Raw genomic sequence first — 27,438 nt, forward strand, 5'->3', positions numbered from 1 at the left:
ATGTTCACATGTGCATTAATTAAAAATGCTTTCTTTTTTGCTTATTTTTTTTTTTAGCTTTATAGTGGAGTTGAGCTCGCTGCCTGACAGTGCATGCAGGCCTCTATCCAGATCCAGAGCGAATAACCTTGCAGCTTATTGATTTTTGCTCTCGTTTTTTTCAAATCCTGTGCAAACACCTGGATAGGAGCTCTTTGTAGTGTGCTGAGAGAGATATTACACTGAGACAGGGAAGGGTCCATAGAGGCCATCAGAAGGACTCTCACAAGTGAAGGAGTAAAAACAGCTACGGTTCCTATGGATTAGGATGCTCTTAATAGAGCATCTTAATCCTGATATTTAGTTTTGTTGTTGCTTTGTTATAATAATGCTAATCTAAAATTGATTCATCTCTGAATAAAACTCACTCATCTGTGTTTGTTATTATCTGTGTATTTACATTATTACATTTCAGGTATGACGGCAGCTACAAACTTTTGTTGACAAGAGAAAGCAACCATGAAGTCCTTAAGCAGGAATCCACAAACACTTCAGTGCCCAGCATGCAACTATTTTGTTTAAAAAGAGGCATCATTGTTTTCTCCAGAACCTGACTTGCTTTTGTAGCAGATTAAAATGAGTGTGTGTAACAAACTCAACAAAAAAAGGGAAAAGACAGTCCGCTATTATGATGACACTTTCATGAAAGAGATTAATGGGTTCCATATAGTAAACTAGAATCACAATAACAATATTACAGACATATGTCAATGAAACAGAATGAACGCGGTCTTAAAAGAGGCATTTTGAATTGAATATTCCAGGTGATCAACTAAGCCACACACTGTGTGTGTGTGTGTGACCTGACTGAAATAGCCATAACCATGATGCTCCACTGGACTATGGACAACCTGGTTCTCCTTCAGGTCTATGTGTGGCGTTAGACCGCTGACTTTTACAGATTTATTTAAAACAGCTTAAAACATAAATAGCATAAAACTGAGGAAGCACACTAAATAATAATGAATAACTGGTGAAAAGGACTCACGTTCTGGTAAAATATTAAAAAGTTGTTGCTGCTGGTTTCCAGAAAAATGATGCCATTCAGCGACTGTAACTGTTCAAATGTGGCAACATTTGTGATGGAACAGCCAGAAAGAAGTGGGGGAAAAAGTCCATTTTTAAGAAGAGATAAGCCAATGGAGAAGTTTTGGCAACATAGATTGTAAATGCTAGAAAGAAATTGGAGATCGTATGGGTTCAAACGTGCTCCTCTACTTGGGTCTTTGTGTTTGGATCTTACAGTTTCTCACTGTGCCTGTGTGGGTGTCCTCCAGGTGCTCCAGCTTCGTCCACAGTCAACAGACATCCATGTTAGGTAAATTAGTGACGCTGAACTGTCTGGTTCTCTTTCCGTTAGCCTTTGTGATGAAATGGTCACTTGTTCAACAAATACCCGACTCAGTGTCATCTGGTATAGCCTCTACCACTTAGCTGTATGAATTGTCCCCAATGAACCTAAATCTCCCATAGGTGTGTAAAGTAGACAAAGTGTTAGAATAAAGTGCTGCGTAAAGAAAGGGAATGTGGTTTTAGTGTGAAGCATTTGAAGATGTCTGTAAGACCAGAAAAGTGCTATCCAAATGCCAGTTTATTCCATTTCATAGCTGACCTGACCCAAATTGGTCCCATCACTCTTCACTACCAAATCGTCCATAATTGGCTCACCAGTTTTATTGTTTGTTCCTGCCGTAAGGCAGACTGCTGCAGTTTCTAGAAATAAGTGGATTTGTATTGGAATAATTTTTAAATTAACTCTCTGTTTAGACAATTTCTTACACTTGTCTTAGAAAAAGAAGACATTTGGGACTCAGTAACAGAGAAAATTAACTTGATAAGATAAAATTTTGCAGTATTATTTACCCTTTTGCACTTTGACTTCATTATTAAAAACAAATAAGCAGAAGATAGATGAGAACATGTCAAAGTGGTAGATAACCATATTTACACCCGAACACAGGTGCAGAATGTGTGTTATCCCTCTTTTGTTACTTTTCAGCCTATGTGTGGAAGATTACTGCATTTAGGTAGCTGTAGGCAGATGATGTATGTGTCTTTATAGCCACATTAAATTTCTCTCAACGCGACAGATTGTTTCGGTATGAGACACCAGCTTTCCCAGCAAAACAAAACATTCAATCTGTGTATTAAAAAAAAGAAAAAAACTAAAGGAGCATATTTTCACAAAGGTACACACAATCAGAAACCCACACATAGCATAATCCCCTTTGGCACCTTGTCCTCACCTTTACCATCTGGTTCAGCTGTGTTGATGAGGTAGCCGTCTGCCAGCATGGTGGCTGGACAGTCTTCAAGGATGTGGTTGGTGGTTTGGCTGCTGCAGCGTTCAGGGACATGTGAGGTCTGAACACCCGGGTAAGGGGATGGTCAGGAGAGAATATGCACTAAGCTCCACAGTTGTTAACACAGTATCAGTACAGTGTTCAGTGCTTGGGTTGATATCGTCTGTAAGTGCTAATGGCTATTAGGGAAAGAAAACAAGTCTGTGTCTGGTTTTTACCAGATTCTTTCATATTGCTGGCCCCTGATAGAGCGAGAAATAACCTTAATACCTCCCAAAAAACTCATATGTGTGACCTAGCTGGCGTAGAAGCTACTGTGTTTCAAGTGTTTACACAAAACAGATGCAGTCCAGATTGCTGCATGTCTTTTGTACTGCTGTAAATCTGCACCTTTATGTTTCTTCAGTTGGTCAGTCAGTAAAGAAAATATATTCAAATAGAGCTGTGCATATTAGTCCACTACATGAAAAAATTGTGTACTAGTCAGCACCAGAGAGGCTTGTGTATTGATTATTGATATTGAATCTTGTAGTAATAACACGTGTATTGTACCAACAAATGTGGTGAAAAGAAAGGTGACCAACCATCCTCTTTTTTTGCACCTGCTGACTTGTAAAAGCCTATATGACTTTTTTTATTTCACCATTCATTAGCCGCACAGAGAAGGCATCGTTTAAATATGTTAAAGTTTTGTTTAAGCAAACAGTATTATTTAAGTTCTTTATGACTGGGCCAAGTGTCCTCTACTTTGGAAATCAAAATATGGTCACCCTAGCTGAGCTAGAAGTTGAAACTTTTGATGCATTGGTTGGTCAAAGTTGGAACCCTCACCTATGCTCATTAGCTCTCGGTAATGACCTAAAGAATGAGCTAACAGTTAAAATGAGTTTCCTCTGTAGGGTATCTGGGCTCAGCCTTAGGAAGTAGAGTAAGGAGTTGTGCTACTGCCCCAATGCAATGAAACGGTACCAGATGATTTGTTTCCAGCATCTAATCAGGACATTATCCCTTTTTGGAGGTTTTCTAGGCACACACAACTGGGAGATGACTCCAAAGTAGAACCTTAAAGGCAAAATAAGGTATTCAAACCTGCCTGGCCTTGTCTGAAAAAGTATTTAACCCACCACTCCCTGTTACATGATGGATTAGCTGCTATTAATCACATTGTTTGGAATGCTAAGTAGTGATGCTAAATTCGAATCTTTTTACTGAATCGAGTTTAAATGAGTCACTCACCAAAGTGAATCGGGTTTTTTGAGTCATTTGAGTCACTGAGTCAGTTGCCCAGAGAGTGCAAAAAATGTACATTTTCACTCAAACTTAATTTATTTCTCTTTTCATGTAAATCCTACTGCTAAGATGAGTGATTGAAAAAGAAAAACAACTATTTTTATAGAGCAAAAAAGAGCCAAAAAAAAGATTTCTAAAGGGGACATTTATTTTATTTATTTTTATTTTATTTGTATTTTCCTCAAATATATTTAAATGTCCACTGAGCTGTGAGCCAGGGTGCGGTAATGCGCCTTAACATTGATTGCCAACCAAGAAGAAGAAGAAGCTGTGAGCCAGGAGGGAGGGGGTGAGTGAGTCCTGAGTGATTCGTTCGTGCTATGATTCAGCACAGCAAGGGAGGGGGTGAGTACCTCAAATGTGCTGTTAGCAAGTTAGCTGAGCGATGCTACTGTGAACTGAGGAGCTATTGTCTTGATGTGAGCTTTCTAATCAGGGTTTTTTCTTCCAGTTCAGAGCAGAAATGTTTTTGTTAAGAAACTGGCTGTTGTTTTTTTCCCCACAATTTTAATTTTAAGCTAGATATATTTCTACTAATGAAATTAGTTTGCTAACAGCAACAGGGATGAGTCAGTGAGTCAGTTGGGCTTGTGAATTATGATTCACCAGTCAGTAAAGTGATTCTCGAGTATTGAACGATTCGTTCATGATTCGCACATCACTAATGCTAAGTGCAATTTCCACATCTAGGCCTGATTACTGTCAGAACCTGTGTGACCCGTGTGCTGAAGTAGTCTTAAAAATCTCCAAAGCAGCACATCATGCCACAAACTAAAGAGCCAGCTGAGAACAAAGTCATGGACATTTATCCGTCTGGAAAGGCTCACAAAGCCATTGTGACTTGGGAGTTGGATAGCTATTATCCAGAAACAGAGAAAACTTGCAACAGTGGTAAACCTTCCACGAGTGACCAGGTCACAAAAAAATCCCAGAACAACATCTAAAGAACTGCAGGCTTTACTTGCCTGAGTTAAGGTCACCGTTCATGATTCAACAATATGAACGAGACTGTGCAAAAATAATACATGTGGGAGAGTTGCAAGGTGAAAACCACTGCTGACCCCGAAGGAAACACAAAGGCTCATTTCTCATTTGCCAACAATGTCATGATGATCCCCATGACTTCTGGGAAAGTTAAGAGAAAACGTTGAACATTTTGGAAAGTTTGTGTTCCATTAAATCTGGTGGAAAACTGACAGAATTTTCCAGAAAATGAACATCAGGCAAACGAACATGATGGTAGTTGGGTGATTATCTGGGACTGCTTGGTGCTTCAGGATCTGGACGCCTTGCTGTAACTGAAGGAACCATTGATTCTGATTTGTACCACAAAATCCTGAATCAGTAGTTAGTCGTTATAAGAAGCGTTTGTGAACTAAAAGACAAGAATGTGGGATACTGTTTGTCTGTGATTTGCACTGCCCAGCGCATGCTCTCGAAGCAGGGGAAACAAATTCTGCCAGGGATACCTACCTTGGCACCGCCGTTGTGCAGGTGGAGCCAAAGGCAAGATCAACACGTTTTCATCCCAGCTGGTAACATACCGATGCTATTTTCTCAAGAAGTCTTTTGTTGAGTCCATTTGGAGTTTGGTGGGTAAATGCTTTGCTTATCTGAAGAAACCAAAGAAGATTGCTTATTTACAACCTTAAGTCCACTTTGCTTTCATTTCTAATCATGCATGAATAGACAGTACTGCATCTTTGCTTTCTATGCTCAACTTCTTCAGGAGATTCATTCCAGCAGTGTTACCAGTGCTTACCCTTATGCCCCGTGGATCAACAAAACTGTGCAATAACCAACTGCTCCTATTCACACAATCAGCCTGAAGTTGTTCATCCCTGCCAGAGACTGGCAGCGTACGGACTGCAATGGGCCTGTTCTGACACATGTGAACATAAGAGGGCTCGAGAGTGGTGAGCAGATGGCTCCCCTCCACTGTTTAAATACTGTGTTTTAATAAAGGGCCATAAATTGCCTAGCTGTGCCACAGTTTGAACATTTGGCTAAAGGTGCTAATTGTAAATACCCCTCCCACACTCCTCCAGTGTTTCTCTTCCAAAATGTATGAAGCCTTTTCTTTGGCACACTTACCATCTTCTGCCTCTGCCAAAGTCATTAAATGGCACAGGCAGAAGATGGTGACTGATAGTCGAGACAGAGAGAGAAAAAAAGCATCACTTTCTGTTGGCAGATTCTCTTGTTTGACATGACCTTCTGCAAAGCGTTACCACAGCCGTCTCATCACTCTTCCTCTCACCGCTTTCCAAATCAACTGTCCGTTTCCTCAGACATGACGAAGTTGGTGGGGATGGGGGTGGGGGTGGGGGGTGTTGTGGCAAGCCAGATTCTCTTTTTCCCCCCTCTATTGAGTGCCAGGTGGTTTATTGGCTGCCTGTTTTTTGACTGGCATCCTTGTGGGCAAATCTGACAGCAGGACGATGAATAGTGTTGAATGATGAATCAGTCTGTTTCCAAAAGGTTTTCTCCTTTCTGCTCAACCTGAAAGATGGACGAGCTGGTGGAAAAAACCCACCGCAAAATGAAGGGGATGTGCAGGAGGAGAGAGAGATGCCAGAGAGGAGCTAGGCAGCAACTGTGCTGACTGTATTAAAGATACTGAAATTACAAAGCTGTGGTTTTCCCCTCAGGATTATTTTTGTTTTTCCCCTTCATCCATTATCTTTGTCACACCTTCCTCCTCCTTTCATCCTGTCATTCTGTTTATGCTTCCTGCTTTTTCCTACATGATCTCCTCTTCCCTTACTTGATTACTATTCTCCTTTCCCCTCCTCTCCCTCATTTTTTTTCTTCCATCCTGTGTTTCCTTCACTGACCCTCGTTTCCTACCATCCAAATTTCTTTTTCATCCTCAACTTAATTTTACTCCTTTCCTTCTCTCACCAACAGTGACTCATCTTTCCCTCTCTTTTTCTTACTCATCCCTCCTCCTGATTATGTTTGTACTTTTTCTTACTTGCTGTCTCCATCTTTGTCATCTGACTTTTTCTCTGTTCAAGGTGGCTACAAATTATGTGAGAAGTGGGGAGAACTAAAACAGTCTTATTATTGGATTTAGGCAACTAGATGCTGACTAACACATATCATAGTACAAAAAGTGTTGGTGCCAGTTTTGTGCGTCAGACCTTTTGCTTTGTACCAGAAGTGACAAATGAAGTCCTGAAGGTATAACGGTTGTTTATCTTTTTAATTTGTAATTTTTAAAAAAGTTTTCCCCCTGTAATACTACGCCATACTGGATTTTAAAATAAAAAATCTAGATGTGACTGAAATGCAGAGTTTCACTTTCAGTTCAAGGGGTTTAACAAAAGCATTGCATAAACTATTTAGGAACTGTCGGGGCTTTTACAGACAAAGCCAAGCCAGCAGAAAATATTTCTTAAAGACTTCCTCATAATCCTAACTCTAATTATGTTTGTTTGAGCTCTGAGTCACTTGACACTGTTTCATGATTTCAACAATTCATTGTACTTGCCAGCTAGCTAATAAGGCTAAGCCTAGCCAAGCTACTCAGCAGCAGCAGGAATATTTTGTTACACCATAAGAATTAGTGATTTCCTAAGCAACTGATGTGGTGGGTTACAATCATGAGTTTGTAAATGTTCCAATTTGTGCAGATGCTTTTTTATTTTTCTTTTACATTAAACAGCACATATGATATAGCCGATTACTTTACAGAACCCTTTTGCAGTGGGTCCGTGATACTTAAGGGCCCACTCTGCTTTGAGACCCACTAGCTAACGTCTAGCTTTGATACATTAACCACAAGAAGGTTTTTGCCAAAGATCATTAAAACATAAACTCTCACATTAAAACACAAAACAAACACCCCCAACAAACTGGAACCGTTTTTTAACAACTTTGGGAATTTTTGAAAGCAGAAGACTAAAAATGTTTTCCTAGTTTCTTTAAAGATGGGCAAAAACATTTCTTCAGTGGACTGTTGGAATGTGTTTGTGTGCCTTTCTTCTGAAACCAAACACAAATTTAAATTAAATACATGAAAATGTGACCTGATTTAATTATTAAAATATAGTGGATGTGATAAATGTCATTTAGAAAACTACAAAACACATACTACAGCTAAAGGTGACACAGTCACACTAATAAAACACTAATTGTAAAATAATTAGGTGTGATAATTGTAGTTACTGTATATGGACTCCTGTAGAGTTCATTAACAGTCTGCCCTCCAGAGGAAGTGGACTGTCAAAGTAATTTAAACCACGACCACAAATAAACACGCTCACGTGACACACACACACACGCACGCACACGCACACACACACACACACACACGCGCGCACACACACGCACACACACACACACAGCAGTCCTTGAGACCTGTAATCTTGGCTCCCCTGAGGTTCAAGTTTAGCATCCTGAGCTGCACAAACACCGAGTCATTAAGAAAACTGACAGAGCCAGAGAGAGATGCACCTCTCTCACACTCTCTTTATCCTACACATGAAGCGGTGTTATGTTTACTCACCTTGACTTTGCTTTAACACCCATCCTCCTCCCCCACCCCACCCCACCGATCCACCATTTCTCAAATTACAATTAAGGTAACGACCGTTAAAAATGGCATTTGTAAGGTCACTGATGAGCTTTTCGTAATTACTTTGAAGACGCTTCAGCAGAGAGAAGCACCCGTCAATATCATCTTTCTTTCTGTGCATGCTGTTTTACTGCATACTTTTGCATGTCTTTGCTTTTATCACCCCAAGTTTTTCAGTTTGATTTTAGATTTTTGCAGTTTGAGCCGTGGAGTTTTGAAAATCATGTCTGGCTAAAGCACAATACTGAAATCTGTGTGGATGTGTCCACAAGGTTAATAGCCACACGTGTCAGCTGTAAAGAAGGTCAGACAATCACCATCTGTCTATGGTTATGAATGGATTTTTAACAAGATGCTGTGCAAAAATACAAAGAGACAGAAAAAAATCCTCCTCACACATTTTAACTAATACTTTCCTTTTCTACTTTTATTTCAATCAACATTTACAAACATAGTTATTTCAATTATAAAACTGTGTAGCATCAAAACACATTTTGTTAATTAGAGACATTTCTCAAAATTAGTTGACAAAGTAGAGAAAAAAAATCCAATGTATGAACGATAGAGGAAAAAAAAATGACACAACAAAATTAACATCTTCACTGTATGTAGAATAATTTGGTCTACAAGGGTTTGCTGATCCTAAGTGGTGCTATTAGTTTTTCTTAGCTACTTTCTTTAATTCTTACTTCACATGGAGGTTGGAGCACCCATTGTAATGGTTTTCATGTCATTCATGTGGTATTCCTTGTCAGCCATCATCAGACACTGCTACAGCACTGAAATCATCAGTCATCATGCACAGTGAGGTGCTGGAGAGGCTACATGATACTGGCTTTCTGCAGACACTAGACCTCAGTGTTGCCTGATGCCAGTGCTCGTTCATTGTTTTATTCAATGATTGTTGGTCCATCGATATGACTGACAAGATGTCAGAACTGTAGACTGTAAAAAAAAAAAAGCAGTGCTGCCTCCCCTTTCATGTTGGACTCTGCATGGACTCAGTAATTCCACACTCACTAGTGGTTGGATACCCAGTGGTCTGATAGTGTGGGATGACCAGAATTATTTCAACCAGTAAACTTTTCATACTGATGCCTTTTAAGCGGTTGCTTTAGAGACAGAGACTACTTGCAGTAAGTTAAAGTTGCCATCTTCAAAGTGATTTTGGTTCATCAAAGCATTGATGAAACAGCAATAAGACAGATTCACTCCAATCAGCCTGAGATAGAATGTGGTGGCGTTAGCAGTCACATGCAGTACACTGTATGATTAATCTGAGATGAACTGTGATAAATCAGCAAGAATTGCTGCATAATGACATGGGCACTTTGCTTTTATATGGGTATATACAACCAGTTGACCACCAGTTCAGTCTAATCCCCTACTGCAAAGAGACGTGTCGCGGATGAGTTGCACTCATTGTTGCAAGCACGTTGCAAAAAAGCAACAAGAAATTCTGAATTTTTTGCATTCGAACTTGTCGTGTAACATGTGTGCACACTGATCATGTTTTGTTTTGTGTGTTGGCAATCTGCGGTTATAAATTAGCTATATCTGTCTGATAGTGACAGGAAAATGAAGAGACGACAGATTACTCACTACAGTTTTTACATTATGACGGTCAAATAAATTCAGAGCCGATTGTGTATACTGTATTATTTCAGAGAAGCCTCAATATGTTGTAATTATAATGCTTTAATAAATACACAACATTTTGTTTCTTAGTGGAAGAATCATACTTGTTGCTTTCTGCATTACAATAACATGTTAGCCCTCTTGGAGAGGTATATCTCAGCTGCAGCACATGCAAATAAGATTAGCACATAAGTTGATACATCAGAGGCTGATTGGCTGGTCTCCAGTCATAGTTAATCATAATGCAAAACTTTAAAATGTACTGGGCTGTGAAACAGCATTTCACAGTTAGTCATACCTGCTCAATATAATTTTCTTTGTTTCTTATTTGTTGCTAGATATTTGGGTCATTGCTCTTTGCAACACCAGGTCTAATCCAAGAATGAAAATAATTTCAGCATAATAAATAAAAAACATAATTGGACCAATAATTGTATACAAATGGAGTAATCATAGACAAACCAGAAATAGAACAGCATCCCTCTTTGTAGGGTATTGCTTGCACCCTACCAACTCTCTGGATTGTGTTAAAAAATAGCATACTGTGAATGTGCTTGTTTATGCAGGTAAATTTTCTAGTCTTGTTTTGAGAGCTGAATATGTGCACAAAACACACCCATTTGTGTGCTTTTTATGATTTGTGCAAATACATGATTGTGCATCCTTTTTAAGTTGCTTAGAGTCATTCAGCTCTCATCACCCAGGCAGCCTTGTTCTCTGTAAACCACAAAAGAAAGAATTTCACATTGGCCTGCATGGTCATCCATACATTTGGGATTGGCCAATTACTTATCGTGATAGATCCTAACAGATTGCTCTGCATGTACAGCTTTGGCTCTCTGACACCATTTCCAATGCCAAAATTGCTTTCATGCAAAGATAGTGAAACACAACGATGTGGATCCAGCTACATGAGAAAAATAATAATCTGAAATCAGAATATGAAATAAGCAGAAGAGTTTAAGCCAGTGGGTGAAACGTCTGCAGAGATCCTCAGCCTATAAACTGATGTTTGCCTGTCATTAAGATTAATTTGCATGACATTTATGTTCAGATGGCTTAAAGAACCAGTCTGCATTGCAGTCCTTGGTGCGGGAGAAGATTTAAATCATGTGAATGAATTAAAGATTAGGCTGGCTCATCTCTGCGACTTTACCAGAGTTTAGATTTTATTTTTTTTCAAACATCCAGTTTGTAAAAAGTTAGACTGAAAGAGGATACAATACACTGAATGAGAAAATGTGAGCTTCTCTTGACTACAAAATTTGACAGCTAGGCAGTGATTATAAACATGGTAATGAAGACATACAGTAGCAGGATGTCTTCATTACCATCTTCAAACTGAAGATGGATCACTAGAAGGCAAGTGTTAAAAAAAGAAAGAAAAACTAAACTTACTTGAAATCACATTCATGTCATAACTACAATAAAGTGAACAGAGTGTGTTTGTGTTTCAGTTTGTTCTGGTGTGTTGATGCTGCGGTTGTTGCAAAAGTCCAAACCCACAGAAGTACCAAAGGCACTTTGTTAAATATTCACCAGATGTTAATGTAAGCCACTGTGTGCAGCAGCAACTCATGTTTCATAATCAGTTTTACTTGCTGCAACATGCTGTCCTCAGGCTACCTGTTTATTTGAAAACATAAGGAATGAGAGGTTGGTCTGAACCACACGAGAAGCACTCATGATAATTATAACTTCATATCATGAAGAAACTGAAAGTTACGTGTTTTGCAAACATTCCACAGGAGGGTTTTTTTCTCTTTAAAGAAAATTTAATTCAAGTAGCTGTGCAACCAGTGGAGATGAAAATAGCACAGGAGATGTTATTGCCCAAAGTTGTTATATAAAACTTATAAAAATAAATCTAGATTTTAGAGAAAGTGCTTTAAAAAACAAACTAAAAAATGTGTGCATACAAGATTAGAATAAAATATTATGTCAAAGTAGTCAGCAGCAAATGCATGAGGAGGCTTTAGTGAATGTTTATCAACTCTCTTCCATCAAATGTTGGTGTTTTGTAGTAGAATATTCAGGAAATCTGAATACTGTAATGAAACAAACACTGAAATAGTGGCTTCCCTGTGTTTCTGTATCACTTATAGAAGAGAGGTGGAAGTCTTTTCTTAAACTGTGGAACAAAAACAAGCAAGTCACAAACAAACATCTCCTTTTAGAATTCATTTGCACGTAATGTTCATATGAATGTAAACTTCAGGTTTCTGTTGTGATGTAGGCAACAAACGTACGTTAATTAGTTTTCATAGAAAGTTTAGATCAGAAGGATCTACGATGAAGTGAAGTCTGGCTTAAAATCACTTTTTCAGGGATCTGAATCTGAGTCAGATCTTATGAAACATATACAGTAAGTAACACTTGTTAATACAAGTAAAAAACAAATGAAATCAGTTTCATCACTGCATTTCTAATACACAGTCCCTTGTTGTATTAACAGATTCATACTTGTATATTAACAATTAACTTTAATATGTCAGTATATACAATTGTAGTATATAATACAGTATTTTTTAAATTTAGCTCTCCCCTCAGCTCATAAGTGCACTTTCTTTCTGAAAGTGTTATTTTCTAATATTTTTTGTTAAGAGATTATTTCTGGCTCTGTGCATTATTTCACAGCTTTTACCTGATTCACACTTTTCAACATGTTTGACTTTACAAATAATAGGTTTGTGTGCTCCACATAACCAGCCTTATTACCTATCCATATTGCTCTTTTTATAATGGCTACAGTGGTCTTTTGTATGCTTTTGTATGTGTTACCTCATATCTCCACACAATAATTCAAGTAAGATAAAATCGCTGAACATTAGTAATGATTTCTGCTTCAGAATGTGCCTTGTTTCTCCAGCACTGTGATGCTCTCCATGTCTAACATGAGCAGATTTTATGGTCTAACATTACACCCAAAAATTTGTTCTCACACATTCTTTCTATACATATAGCTTCTACCATTATTTACTCAAACAAACCACTGTTTTAGTACATTCATTTCTGTTTTGATTTCCTCTCTTAATAAAAGCTGTCATAAACTCTCACTGGACAAAAAGATATTTGTATCATTCATGATTAATATGAAGTTCAGTGTTCTTGAGACTTTTCAGTAGTAATACCAAATGAAACCCAGATGTAAAGCTAATGCAAATACAGACTGCATGCCTGGCATTTGTGCACATTTATTTGCTGATGCAGAAAAATGTACGAGTGTTTTTATGAGTGATCTTGAACTGCTGCTCAGTCCATTTCACATTGTTGAAATCGCAGCTACACGAACACAGATTAAAATTTTCAGTGTAGACTTTCATGTGGCTGTAGATTATTAATCACCAAGAATATTCAGTCAATAAAAATTATTTCACTTTGCTTTGGTGACAAACTAAAGTGTTTTCAGTGTCTCTTTTATCAGGCTATGAGAGACTGTCAGATCTGAACACGCTGAGTAACATTTAATGTTTAAATGTATCCGGGTTTAAAATTCACAGTTCTAATGTGCAGTTGTCACAGTAGAAATAAACAGCATCACTGATAGTGCACTAAGTGGTAAAATAAATATTGTAGCTTGAGATAATGTTTCCTTTTTTCCCTGCTCGGCGTGCTTGCGATGACCATGAATTCATAAGATTAACTATTCTCTGTAGTATTTCTCTCATGTTTTAATTGCAGAACCAGTGTTGCATTTCACTGTTCCTCAGTTCAGCTGTTCCTTTTAATTTGTCTCTGACCGAAATACCCTGTGCTTGAATCAATTTTGTGCAAAAGAAGAGTCAAATGGTACATCAAACAACTCCTTTTGTGCAAAGCAGAAAGTCGTTGAGGTTTTAGGCTCTGTCAGGCCAAGTTTGTGGAACTTGCTTCATAGTAAACCCTACTGGTTAAATAATCTTATACTTTTTACTGGATCATACTCAACACATCATCACCATCATCCAGACCTGAACTACTAAAAAACATGAAGTTCTCATGAGCTGATATTGTAGATAAATCTTGTATTTCTTACTGTAATAATCGTTTGTAAATGCATAATCTAGGACATAGGGTGGAGCAGAAACCTTCTCATTATATAAAAGGAGAACTAATAACACATCATATTCAGCTAAAGATGTAGATGAACCACCACAGGTTATTAACTGATGCTACAGAAAAGAAGACATCGGGTTCTGAGTCAGTGTTGTCCCAGGTAATGAGCTTGAGTTTTACAGGGTGATTGATGTTAAAAGCGGGCTTGTGTTCACTTTCCATCCATCTATGTCACATTGGTTTATTTTGAATTTTTTATGTGGCTATTATCTGCAGTGATGTCATTGTTTTTTTTATATTGACTTGAAAGCTTAACAAAATATTCTAAGTAAGTAAAGTTTATTTATAGAGCACTTTTCACAGACACAAAGTCACTAAGTGGGTTAGAATCACAATAACAGTATAATAGAATCGAATAGAAAATTAAAACACAGTTAATAGAAGTGGGAAAAAAACCCATGTTAAAACAGAATAATGTTCTACTGCTTTTTGAAGTTTGATTGATTTTTCACACTGGAAAAATCTTCTAAAAGACTCCACGGTTACAAATAGTTCTTTAGGTATATAAACAATCAATGCTGGATGCAGGCGAGAACACAAGTGGTGGAAAGTAACTTCATTTTAGAAAAGAAGTTGAAATTAAACTGCAGAAGATCTTCTCTGAATGTATTATTAAACAACATTCACTCTTTGAATGTCTCATTAAGAACCATCAGCTCTGCTCCGTCTGACAACTGTTTAAAACGGTTTCAACATCACTTTGACTAATTTAAGATGTCGCAGCAGAGTTAGTCTTGTTCCCATCCTCATATAGCTGTCATCTCTCTCTCTCACTTCATGTTTCAATGTTTCCCCTCTGGACAGCTTTTGATGCATTTAGTAACAGGCCAGTCAGATAGGAAAATGGAGCTTTGTGGGGAAATTGGAGCTTCAGTTTTCAATCTTAGCCATCACTGTCAGGCACAATTTCAGTGATAGTATTAGTTTATTTGCAATATATCAACTCTGATCTATTTAGCAGAAACGGTTTGTCTATGTCTTAGAAGTTTATTTCTTGGGAGCCATGTTGCCTTTGCTACCACAGAGTGCTGTGATTTAGTGTAACTACAGCCATCACAAAAGGGCTCTGTCACATCTCTTTTTTTGTGCTTGTGCCTGTACTGCATTGAGTAAGGCAGTTTGTTCTTTCTTCGATATTGCAAACTCAAATTCCTCTCAAATTGTTGGTTTCCATAGATTTCTGACTTGAGGTTTTTTGACTCCAACCTGCAAATAAAAGTCATTTCTTTGTAAACAGCAGATACAGATACATGAAACAAGCTTGGTGGCTGCAATGATAAACTGAAAGATAACTTCACATGAAAGTGCTAATTACCTGCAGATAATTGCAGAAGCTGTATTTATGTGTGCAATCAGTGAGAGAGAGCTGCAGAGTTAGATGTTTTGTTGGACTGATGCTTTTTGGAAGAAGATGTGGAAGATTTGAGAGCAGCAGATGTCAACTCTGCGTTAAAAGCCAAAAGCACTTTGTGGTAACTACTGTGAACTAAAAGCTGCATAAAGCAAGAAGAAGTTAGAGTGGACATTAATGAAGATGGGATATGTTTTCACTGCTAAAAGCCTTTTTATGCCTTTTAGACCCGATGCCTTTTAGACTCGGACAGCAGTTTGACTGGAAACAGCTGAAGACAGGAACAATGTTTTGTTTAAATGACAAAGATAAGGTCTAATGTCTGTTCTTTTTGTATACAATATATCTTTGTGTTCAGTCCGTGCGGCTTTAACTGACACTTTTAACCTTGATTTGTTACAATTTTAGGAATATTTATATGCCCCTCATGATCTCATTTAGTTTGGTTTTAAGTTGTTTTAATTCTTTTTCCTAGGGTTTCACTCTCTATAGCAAGAGGGTAGATTTGTAGACATGCAAGATTCACTCTGATATTAGCCAGGAACATGACAGCACTCACAAATTAGTCAGAGTCTAATTCTGAGAAAGGATTACAGCCAAACTTTCAAGATTAGTTCACGCAACAAGATATTACCCTGGAAAGCATCCAAAAGCAAAAACAATTGACTTAGCCTGAATATATTAAAAAGTAATAATGATAAAAACAAAGCAGCACTGAATAAGTGTTTATAAATGTCTACACTGGAAGATCTAAAAGGACTGCTGTTGTGGAACTCGATGTCTCTGTTGTATCTTTGTACTCTTGATGCAAAGAAATATAAGAAAAAATAGTCCCTCTCCCTCCTTTTTGTGCTTTTTTATTAGGCTATGCACATAAACGTTACAACAGTATTTGGGTGAAGAATGGACTGAGTAAAAACCTGACCTTACCACACTGGGGTGTAATCGGCTGAATGTGGCTCTCTATTGGCAGACTGTAGGGAGCCACAGATACCCCGTCTACCTCTATCTATGGCCAGATAGAGGCAGTGTCCAAAGTATGTGGTGTAGTGGACTGATCTGTGGACTACTCTTGCTTGTACTGTTGTTGGACCATCACCGAACTGCAGACAGAAGCAAAGTTAATGAAACCAAGTGTTAGAAACAATGTGTCCACTGTAGTCACTGTCTGTACTTTTCAGGCCGTCATTTTTAAAAAAATGTCCCAGTCTTCTGTTCTACTTGAAACAATGAGCATTTAAACTACACACATAGGTCTCTGCTGAGCTACGTGCTGTTGGGTTTTTTTGAGTACTGCACGGGAGCACATTTGTCAGGAGCCTTCTGCTGGCTCTGCGCAGGCAAATACTGAAGCAAATGGATGCAACTGGAGCACCACACAACAAGCATAACTCGGGGGCAACATGAATGTGTAGCACCCCACTGGTGAAGTTGTTACAGGGTAAAAGAAGCACAGATGTCTGTGTGCAGCCTCCACAGGACAACTAAACACTTAACAGAGGCAAGGGCTATAGTGGACTGGTAACTGGGCCTCAAAACTGGAACAAGCTAGTAAAAATATCAAGAATAAATCGAAGAAAAACACATTTTTAGGATGGATGTCTTTTTAAGAAAAACTATTAATTTTTAGGACATACTCAACCTGTTGAGAAACGGCTCCAACACATAAGATGACAAGTAAAACTAAATCAGTCTGGTTTGCATAATGACTCAAGGGATAAATGTATCACAAACACTGTTTGTCATAATTGCTGGCAGATCTATTAATTTCAGTTGCTGGTGTGCTACAACTGCATTTCAGTTGATTGTTTATGAAGCTGAGCATTTGTCATTTTTTGATGTGATGGAAAATGAATGCGCTTGAGACTAAGCTGCTTGCTGATGCTGTTTGTGCTGTCGGGTGAAAACAAAAAATTAATAAAATTTAAAAAAAAATGTAAAGTTTCAAGGAATCTGGAGTTTCTCATGATTTGTCAGACTCTCACACTACATATAGCACCCAGCTATCGATCACTCAGCGTCACACATTTACTCGTTACCACATGCGTAACAGAATATGAGAACCAGTCAGTGATTCTGCACTGGGAGTTTTGAGCCCATACAGGTGCCAAATAGTTTTGGGTGGTCCAAAAAAACTTAATGAATGTGAAAAATTATAGTTCTAATATAACCTCATATCCTTGTGTGAAAAGATCACATTTGCTTTTCAGATAATGAGGATTTACAGCCTACAGGACTGCTCTAGTAATGCATCAAATTAAGTTACATGAAAATTGGAAAAAATGACTCATTTTTGGTTTCTCTTTTATTGTAGCGTTATTATTAGGTTTGCATGTAGCCATTATTAACTGGAAGAAAAGTTAGTTTAATTTTTGTGGAACTAATGTAACAAATCATTGCAGAGACTTAATTCCCGCGTCTACTTGTAAAAATATGTAAAAATTGTGTATGTTTCTGTTCTGTGTCTTGTGTACTGTTTGTTTGCATATGTGTCTTTCTTGCTGCTGTTACACCCAAATGTCCCCCTGTGGGACAATTAAAGGACTATTCTATTCTATTCTCTATTCTATTCTACTTTCCAGGACAGAGTCTCTAAATGTTCTTCTAGTATTCAAAATAATGAACGTTTTGCTTTTTTTCCTCTAACATTTAGTTTTGTCAAAACTTACTTAATAACCCAAAGTCAATTAAAATAATTAGTGTATTATATTATGATAGTTTTAATATATTAATTTAATTAAATTTAATTCAGTTTTACTAATATAGTGCCAAATCACCACAACAGTTGTCTCAAGGTACTTTATATTGCAAGGTAAAGACCCTACATTACAATAATACAGAAGAAGAAGCAGAAGAAGAAAAATAATACATCTTTCTTTTTGTTCATTTGGTTTTCCACGAGCCGATCATCATGATGACCCCAAAAAAACTTGAAATAAATACATAACAATAAGATTTTAAAGCTACATGAAACAAACACTAAAATTCCTCATATTATTGTATCTTCTCTTATTATTCATTAGACATAACTTACATCCTTCGTCCTTGCCAGCTTCCCACAGATGGAGAATATGGAATTTTTGTTTCTGTCTGTAATATTTTTCATGATTTTCTCATTTTGGCCTGACTGAAGATGCATTCTTCTACTAATTTTCTTGTTTTTCCTCTGGTCTTTTATCAGCTTTGATCTCAAAACTATTTTTACTTGAGCAACATCAGGGGTCTCATATGAAGGTATTTAGTCACTCCAGTGCAGGGATCACTCGTATAACATGATCACCACTTTCAGCATTTTACCTCTATGTCAGTGTCTTTCCACATGAAAGGAAATAGGACCGTGGCAGTAGACAGATTGGGGGAAGAAGGCACAAGGCTGTTGATTCAAAATTGTTCTGATTCACTAAAACACATATGATAGTAAGGACAAAATTGGCTGGTGCACAGATTTTATGAATCCAGAGGTGATTTTGTCCATTCATTCTTTTGCAGGGTAAGAACATTTTTATGCACATATTAGTGAATGAGGATTTATGCTACTGCAAGGTGGAAAATAGGACATGAGAGAAGAAAAGCGTGTATGTTTTTTAGAAGAAATGGTAAATGAATGCAAAAATAAGTGGCTCAAGGTGGAGAGATGTTCAAAGATCAGATAATTGGAGGCTGAACTCAATCAATGTATGTCGACGGGGTCAGTGGAGATTTTGAAAAGGAATCAGGAGGCTTTGCATGAGTATTTCAACTCTATGAATGACTCTATAGGAAAGGAGCACCAATAGACATTTTTTCTAGATTCCAAGACAAGTCCGGGCATCACCTTATCTAAAATGTGAACAGTAAAATGAAGCTTTTTGATGGATTTTTGTTTGACCTCTCTGTCTGTACATTGCAATTAGTGCAAAGGCTGGATGCAGAGCAGTTCTGGCAGACTCATTAGTAGTTTCTTTAGGGGTCTTATTAAGCAATCAAACACATCGAAGTGACAGAACCAATTTCAGTTATTGCGAACTAAGCAAGAAATCCTACTACAGCTCCACAATGGTCCTAGTACACTAGGCTTTTGGCTTGTAACTTGTCATGTAATCTAGGAATATCAATATTTTTGCATACAAATTGCAAGTAAAGGATTTGGATTCTTTAATCAGTGCACCTGCCCCTATAAAATATGCAGCAGCTACTTTAGCAGAGCATCGGAGAAAGCGTTGCTCAACACTTTATAGTCTATTAGTTGGGTAACATTGCTGCAGGCAACTGGTTTATTGAGCTGCCAGTTTACACGTCAGCGGCACTCCTTATGAATAAAAAACAGCCTGTCTGGTCTAATTTCCTGCTCCTTGTGTCCATTTCAGTTCTTTATGGACTCAGAAAGGGAGAAGAGTGTTCATGTGTCCAAGAATGATTATTTTTCTATTTCTTATTTACAATTGTAACAATAATAAAATCATAATAATACAATTGCTGTAAATTATAGGTAAAAATACAAATCTATAGTTATGCTAATAGCTCTGATGCTGTACATTGTCACAGTGAACCACACTACTGCTTATAATGGCTTCAATTAGTACATTTTAGCAGTTTTCACTTCCTTAGTTCAGCTGATCATCATAACACAACATATCGCTGAGCATATTTGATCATGAAACAAATGAGTAAGATAAGCTCTAATTTTAAGATCCAACTGATTAAGATTATTCCAATATATAGGACACTAATAGTGGTGATAAATGTCATAATCCATTTAATATCATGTGAGACATTGTCTTCCTTTTTTGGAGTCAGAGCTGAGTAGATCACTAAAGACATCAACCAACACTGACCAGATATTTCTTCTCTTGCTGAACCAGCGTTGTCATCCTTAGAGCTACAGCTAAAGAAATAACTCAAAGCCATGTTTTCCATGAGTTTACTCTGTTGATGTGCTTATTAAGCAGTGTCAAACACTAATGGGGTGGTGAGATGAAGTTAAAACACGCAGGGTTAAAAGAAAGCCATTGTCAGACAGTTAGACTCACTGGGGGAAAAACTGTGTCCAGGCATCACTTGATTAGCAAAGTCACATGTGGACTAGAACCTCTAGATGAGTAAGATCTGCTGGCACTGTTTTTTACACTAATTAAGCTGCACAGTGTGTTAGGGTCAAAGAGCAGTGAGTCTGTCTCAATTACTTCATCACTGCGCTGCTAATGTGGCAAGAAATTTCCACAAAAAAGGCATAAGGAAAAAAAAAGGCTTAATCTCAATGAAGACAACTATGGAAGTTACATAAGCTTTAAACCAACAGGTGTGAAACTGGCAGAATTACAGTAAATGTGTTTTTTTATTTGGATTTTCAAAGTTGAACTAATCACAGACCAGTAGACCTACCTGACATTATTCCAATACATCAATACGACAACAACGTTTTCACTGTTATCATTTACCAGAAGCCAGTGGTGTCCTTATCTAGGTTGTAAATTTCAAATGACCAGTCCAAACGATTAAGCATTAAGCATGGGCCTACAAACTGCAAGCCACTTTGGGACCCAGTTCCTCCATTCTTATACTTTAAAACCAAATATAAATGGCAGCTATTGGAAATAACAGTCTTCTTTTGACTGTGTCTTTCCTGGCAGAACTAACTTTTTCAACTAGTATTTAGGAAGACTTGAATGAATAGCTTGAAAAGTTTTCTTGTGTCTTTTGTCTATGAAATCTGAAATGGTTTGATTAAAAAAAAGCATCAGCCCAAAGGTGAAGATGTAGGCTTGTCAGCAGGCAAGATAGTAGTAATGTCTTTGTTATATTAGTTATACTGGTAAGAGTTGCAGGTGTGTCTTTGAGCAAAGCAGTAAACCCCCCAGATGCTCCTGTTGTTTGGTCATGACAGCTTTAGGAAGTCTGCAGTGGGTCAAAAACATCATTGTGTGCCTTACTGAAACATTTATTTAAGTGTATTAAATTTCTGTTTATAGCAGATGTGGATCATGAATGTCCATGAAAAGCAGTTTGCACTCATATAATTGAATTTCATCTATTGCTGTGTGTGTGTGTGTGTGTGTGTGTGTGTGTGTGTGTGTGTGTGTGTGTGTGTGTGTGTGTGTGAGTGAGTGAGTGAGTGAGTGAGTGAGTGAGAGAGAGAGAGAGAGAGTAACACTGAGTGTGTAATGGATGTGTGACCTTCCACGTGTGCTATTATGTGCTATTGTGTTTCTGGGGGTGTGGCTGGTTTGGCGTTGTCTTGGTACATTATTAAGGAGGTGGGACTGTAGGAGGCTATTGGCGTTTAGGGGGTCATGGAACAGGGTGATGGATTATGGGATGTGTTTCCTCTTTCAAACAGGCAGCTTCACAGCAGCAATCGCTGCCGTTCTCTGCACTGCTGTGGTTTCTGTGTGCGTGTTCAAAGCTAGTACATCTATTGTTGCCACCATATGTTTCCTCTATAAAGACTTTTTCAGCCAAACTCATCATGAAATGTGAGGAAAAAATCCTTAGGAGATTTTAGCCTTTTAGTAAATAAAGAGGTATTAAGAACTGGACTTTCCCTGGTTGCTGTGAAACATTTAAACTTAAATAGTTTTCCTCATCTTCTCTGTCATATTTTGTGTTACGTGAAAAGACGCATGGTCTGTTTCCTTTTAGCTGTGTGATCATCTAGCTTACCAGCCTTACCATAAAACACAGTCATGTGAAACAATTCAACAGAGGCCTCAGAGGTTTTCCTGCAGGTGCAGGTTGTCCAGTATGGCACTGTAGAGAGCCAATCTCAATGCAACACACACATGCTTTTCACATCTTTAGATAGTCTACTGTCCACCAACTTTCTGCCAGCTAAAAGCCAAAGCTTGATTTTCAACAGAAAACAAAAGGAGCAGCCATACTTATACTCTGCAAGACTGAAGCCTCCAATGCTAACCATACATGTTTTTATAATGCAGTCAGTGTAGCCATAACATTTTTTTTCCTCCTAAGATCTCTTTGGGCTGTTTTTCACAATCTTTGCTGTTGGTTTTACCTGAAGAGTAAAAGAAATACATCATGTGTCTCTGCTTATAGGGCTGTATATGATTTGGTGTGTGGAATGAAGCCTGAGGTTTGCATTATTAAGTGTTTTGTGACAAACAGACCTGTTGAAGAGAAATACAAAGGTAATGTAAATGTAAAGCTCAGAATCACCTTCTACAGGGAGTAAGTAAGCATCATAATGCAGCACTGTTTTGATTAAGAACTCCAGCACTTTGTAAGACAAATATTTAACCTGCTTCTGAGTTTATTGCTCTTTGTGGATTTGACCAAATACATTGTACAATTTATAAAGACATGTTTCATGAGTCATCGTGGCTGCTTTCCAGCCTAGAGCCAGTGTAAAGCTGCTATGAAGGAGGAATTTGGAAAGTGTTACGAAAGAACATAAACATGTTTAATTCAATTCAATTACTTGTGTGAGTTCTGTTTTTCTGTAGTGATAATGAAACACAGCTGAGGATTTATTTGGGCATTTATTTTAAACCTTAATCTAATTTAACTTTAAGCTTAATATTCAACATTAAAAACTGCATATTCAGAATATCCATCTTCTAATATCCTTATAAAAGATGGTAATAGGTTTGCTGACTGTACACATATGCTTTTTTATGCCTTATTATGTTCTCTGGACCTAACCTAGCAATGATTGTGGATACTACAGTCTGTACTGCATCAGTCCATCACTCTGAGCCGTACCACAACCCTGCAACTGACCCAGTTTAGCCTGCACTTTCTGTCCTGCATTTATGAATAAGATGATGTTATTATCATTTAAGGTTTTTTATTTTTTAAATAAAATACATTTTTCAATATGAAATACCCAGAACATCATGCACAGATTCACTGTCTGATTAAAAAAGGCTAAAGTGAATTAGGATATTACATGAAAGATGATCAAATGTCACTCACAGAGCGGTCGTTACCTTTCAAAATGATCTGTCATCTTCCCTCTCCTGTCATCTCTTTCTTAGAACTTTCTTCAACTCTGAGTTCAGTTTGTTGATATTTGATGAAATTTTGGATTAAAACTTAGATAGTTCCTCACGTTATGCTCACTCTTGTTCATTAGAGCTGTCCAGATGCTGAAGTAGTTTAATGGGACCTTACTGACATCTGCATGCATGAACATACGACAGGGCCAAGAAGGAAATAAAGGATGTGTGCAGACAGGACCATGCAGTGGCTTAACTGACTCTGTGGCATCTGCTGGAAGGACTGCCAGGCATAAACCAGACAGGAAAAATGAACTTGCTGTACAGTTTTTTGTTTTAAACAGCCTATCACATTCACATATTCACTGAGTGCCAGAATGCCATTCTGTTCCACCCTACTCTACTTTGGCATTTGATGGAAGCTTATTTTTGACAATGTTAGAATTCTACAGTATGTCTTTTGCACCTGCATCTTTGTAACTACATGTCCTTGTTTAAGCAGACACCAGCTGTGACAGTATGTGTACACATTTTTACATTGGTGTGCGCATGTTAGCAGTCATGCAGACACTGAGACAGGCCAGACAGCTTTTTGTTGCTCTTTTCGATGAGAGCAGAGTGTGTTTCAACATGTCGACACGCTCGCTGGCAGAAATTCTGGATATAATCACAGCGTCTGGGCGCGTAGGCTCACAGCTCAGAGTCGTGTCTCTTAGACTGGCTAAGTGCCTACAGTACGTCCAGTATCTTTTGGACTGCAGCTTTGGGATGACCACAGTATTAGCCTTCTTATTTATTTATTTATTTATTTTTCTTTTATCCACTGCCCTCAGGGAGGAGGTCTTCCTCAGAGTGAAATGTGGCATCTGGGTTTTGTTTTGTGAACAGCAATATTTTATCTGTACATGCAAATATATTAATCCAGTTGACAGCTGTGTGTAGAGTACAAAATCCTCCAGATGCCAATCTGTATGTGTGTATGTAGTTGTATTTTCAAGCATCTTTGTGTGTGTGTGTGTGTGTGTGTGTGTGTGTGTGTGTGTGTGTATCTGCACGATCACATACACTGTAGCCTTCCTGAGTGGTGCCTGTGTGAGCCAGTGACGTTGCCATTATCATAGACGGAGATGGATAGCCATGCAGCAGTGAAGGGTCAAGGATACAGCTGGCTCAGCCCCTGTGCACCAGCCGCACAAACACAACAAGGACAAGTCTTTTCCTTGTATTTAAAAAAAATATTCAAGATTCAAACAGATTCATATGCAACAGTATGTCTGAAAAAGATTATTTTTTTTGTTTCTGCTATTAGGCAAGATGGATGCAGTGCCTTGTTGAGCCAGTGCAGACTCTTGAGATAAGGTTAAGAAGGATGATTACACGTTTACTTGGACACACGAGACATTGATTCACATTTACAGTTATTATTTACTGCGATTATTTTTTTCTAACCTCAACCAAATGGTTTAAGGTTCTTACATTTTACAAGACCTGAGGAGTTTGCAGATCATAAGATACTTGTTATTTTTGGAATGGCGACTAAGGTGTTTGAAGTTAGACCCAAAGTTTAAAGAATTGTTGCTATTAAAGAAGGTTCAAGAAACTCCAACACACATGATAAGGAACACATTTTGGACCATTACAAAACAATTTCAGCTCATGCAGTATCATGTCAGTTAGGTTATGTCCAGGATTCTGGGAATCCTTTTTTTTCTCTACATACAATAATAATATTTGTTGAAAGCTGACACATGAACTAAGATTGTGTCGGGTTGTATACCTTTTTTTTTCTTTAAATTGCTTTACCGTGTGTGTGTGTGTGTGTCTGTGTCTCTATCAGACTTCAATGTTGTGCTTTTGGTGTGATGTAGGATGCCTACTCAGCTGTGGAGAGTAGCCACAGTTATTGTGCAATGATGGACACCCAAGCATCTAGAAATGCTTTGGGGCTTTTTCCAGCTTCTTAAGAAAGTTGCTATGATTGAAACAGCATTGTCAACAACCAAACTTTGTATGCTTTTATTTGGGGCAGGGGCAGCTCCACAACCCACATCCAGTAATCCTCTCCATTATTGAATTATATGTCTTAGAATAGGATTTGGTCTCCTCTGCTCTTTTGACTTACTTTTTCTAGCTTCAATTACAACTCATTACAAAGCGCTTTGTGAAACGTTTTTTTAAGGAAATTTGATCGATCGTCATGCTAGGGCACCAAGTTTATAAAGATTAAAAACCAGGCACTGTGACTAAAAGATGTATATGTTTAGTTTCAAGTTTTAGCATTGTCGTTATTTGCATGTTGTTTTTGAAGGCAGCAATTTTTGGTCTAAAGGATAAAATTTAGTAAGACTGCAACAGATAGCATAGTTGCATGGCACATCAAGAGATGTAGTGCTTAGAACCATTCAAAAAGAAGAAGAAAAAAAAAAAAAAAAAAAAAAAAAAAAAAGGAGGTTTTGACGTACCAAAACTTGAAAAGTATTCACAACAAACAAACCTTGTTCTAAGATTTAAAGTCCTTATAAATGTTTCAAGTACCAACAACATAAAAATAGTCAAGCGAAACAGCTCAATCTAGCAAATGGCTGAGTGCAGATTTTAAGCTTCAGCAACAAATAAACAGGTGAGCTGTAAATAAAAACAAAAGAAAACATGAAAGATATATGAATGTGATCCAGACACTAGGCTGTAAATGTGTTCATTCCAGCTGTAACATTGGGCATTTTAACATGAAAACCTGGAGATTTACTTGATTTTGGAAACAACCTTAAGTGACCATTCAAAGAACTGCAGTTTTTAGCACTTTTCAGTTTTACCCTTGGAGGTTGCAGTTTGTTACGACATCACATAAGTCCCTTTATTTTAAGCTCCAACTGCATGTTTGGTTCCAAAGACATGAATCCTATATTTAAAAAGTTTTCTACTTTTCATTAAGGCACAAAGGGACTCGCCAAGCCGTCCCGAGTGACTGTAGTGGGATATGTAAACATGTTCTGATTTTTTTTTTTCCTGACAACAAAGACATCCATGCTTAAAGTGACGTTGATCCCTCTGTGTCTGTCACGGGACCAAGTGGTCTGTACTGAACTGAACTCAGGCGCAGAAACAGCAGATGGTTTAACAATATTTTATTAGGCTTAAGCGCTAGAAACGTAGCAAGGACAAAAAAACAATAAGACATAGAGTTTGACGTGGCGTGACCTGGGAAACGTGGCTAGGGCGAGGGAACGGGGCCTGAGATGCAGAGTGGAGCTGAGCAGGGAACAGTCACACTGAAGAGAGAAGACAGTGGAGTTAGGGAGGTAGTGGAGGTAGCTCTGAAGTGGTAAGTAGTAAGTATAGCAATTCTTACTTGCAGTAGGGGACACTGAGTGTTGAGAGGGGAGTGACGAGAATCCAGGGGAGCTGAGTGGCGTGGCAAGGCTGACCTGAGATCCGGGATCTTCAGATGGGGTGTGATGGCAGGCACAGAGTGACTTTCAAAATGATTGCTTGGTATTCTGAGTCCAGAGGTAGAGCGTGAGCCAAGCTGAATCCAGCAATTGGGCTGATGACGACGTGTGGCTTAAATCCCTCTGGCTTGATTGCCTGCAATTGGCTCCAGGTGTGCAGGAGCTGGAGGAGGTGGCGCTGCCCAGGGGCAGATCCCAGGTAGGTTCAGGAGCCTCATGGAAAAACCAGCCACCCACCGCAGACCATGACAGTGTGTGATCTGAAATATCAGAATTCCACTAAAAGTTAGTGGAATTTTAGTGGAAATTCCACTAAATTTAAAGCAATGGACTGTTTTAAAGCAATTTAAAACAGTCCAATTGCTTGGACTGTTTTAAACACAGTCCAAGCAATTAACTTATCTGTAGGTTTCCCTAATTGCCTTTATGTGTCCTGACCTCTTTTGTTCCTTACAAATGTCATGAAATTGTCTCTTTCATTCAGCTTTCAGTTAAGGAATGTGTCCAACCATAAAAATAATGTGTTCCTCAGAGGATTTAATATTGAACTGTCACGCAAGATCAACTTCCCAAACAACAGCCGATCCCCCTCTTCCCTTGCCAATAAACAAATGCGCAAAATGATAAATCTGTTATGGCCTGGAGGCTGGTTTCCAAGTTCTTTTTTTGGGGGGTGGAATTCAAATGAGTCTATTCAGAGAAGAGACTTGAGAATTAAAATTAGGTGAAATTATTTAAGGCAGGAGTCAGGGAGACA

This window comes from Pelmatolapia mariae, linkage group LG22 (genome assembly GCF_036321145.2).
Source record: "Pelmatolapia mariae isolate MD_Pm_ZW linkage group LG22, Pm_UMD_F_2, whole genome shotgun sequence".
NCBI lineage: Eukaryota > Metazoa > Chordata > Actinopteri > Cichliformes > Cichlidae > Pelmatolapia > Pelmatolapia mariae.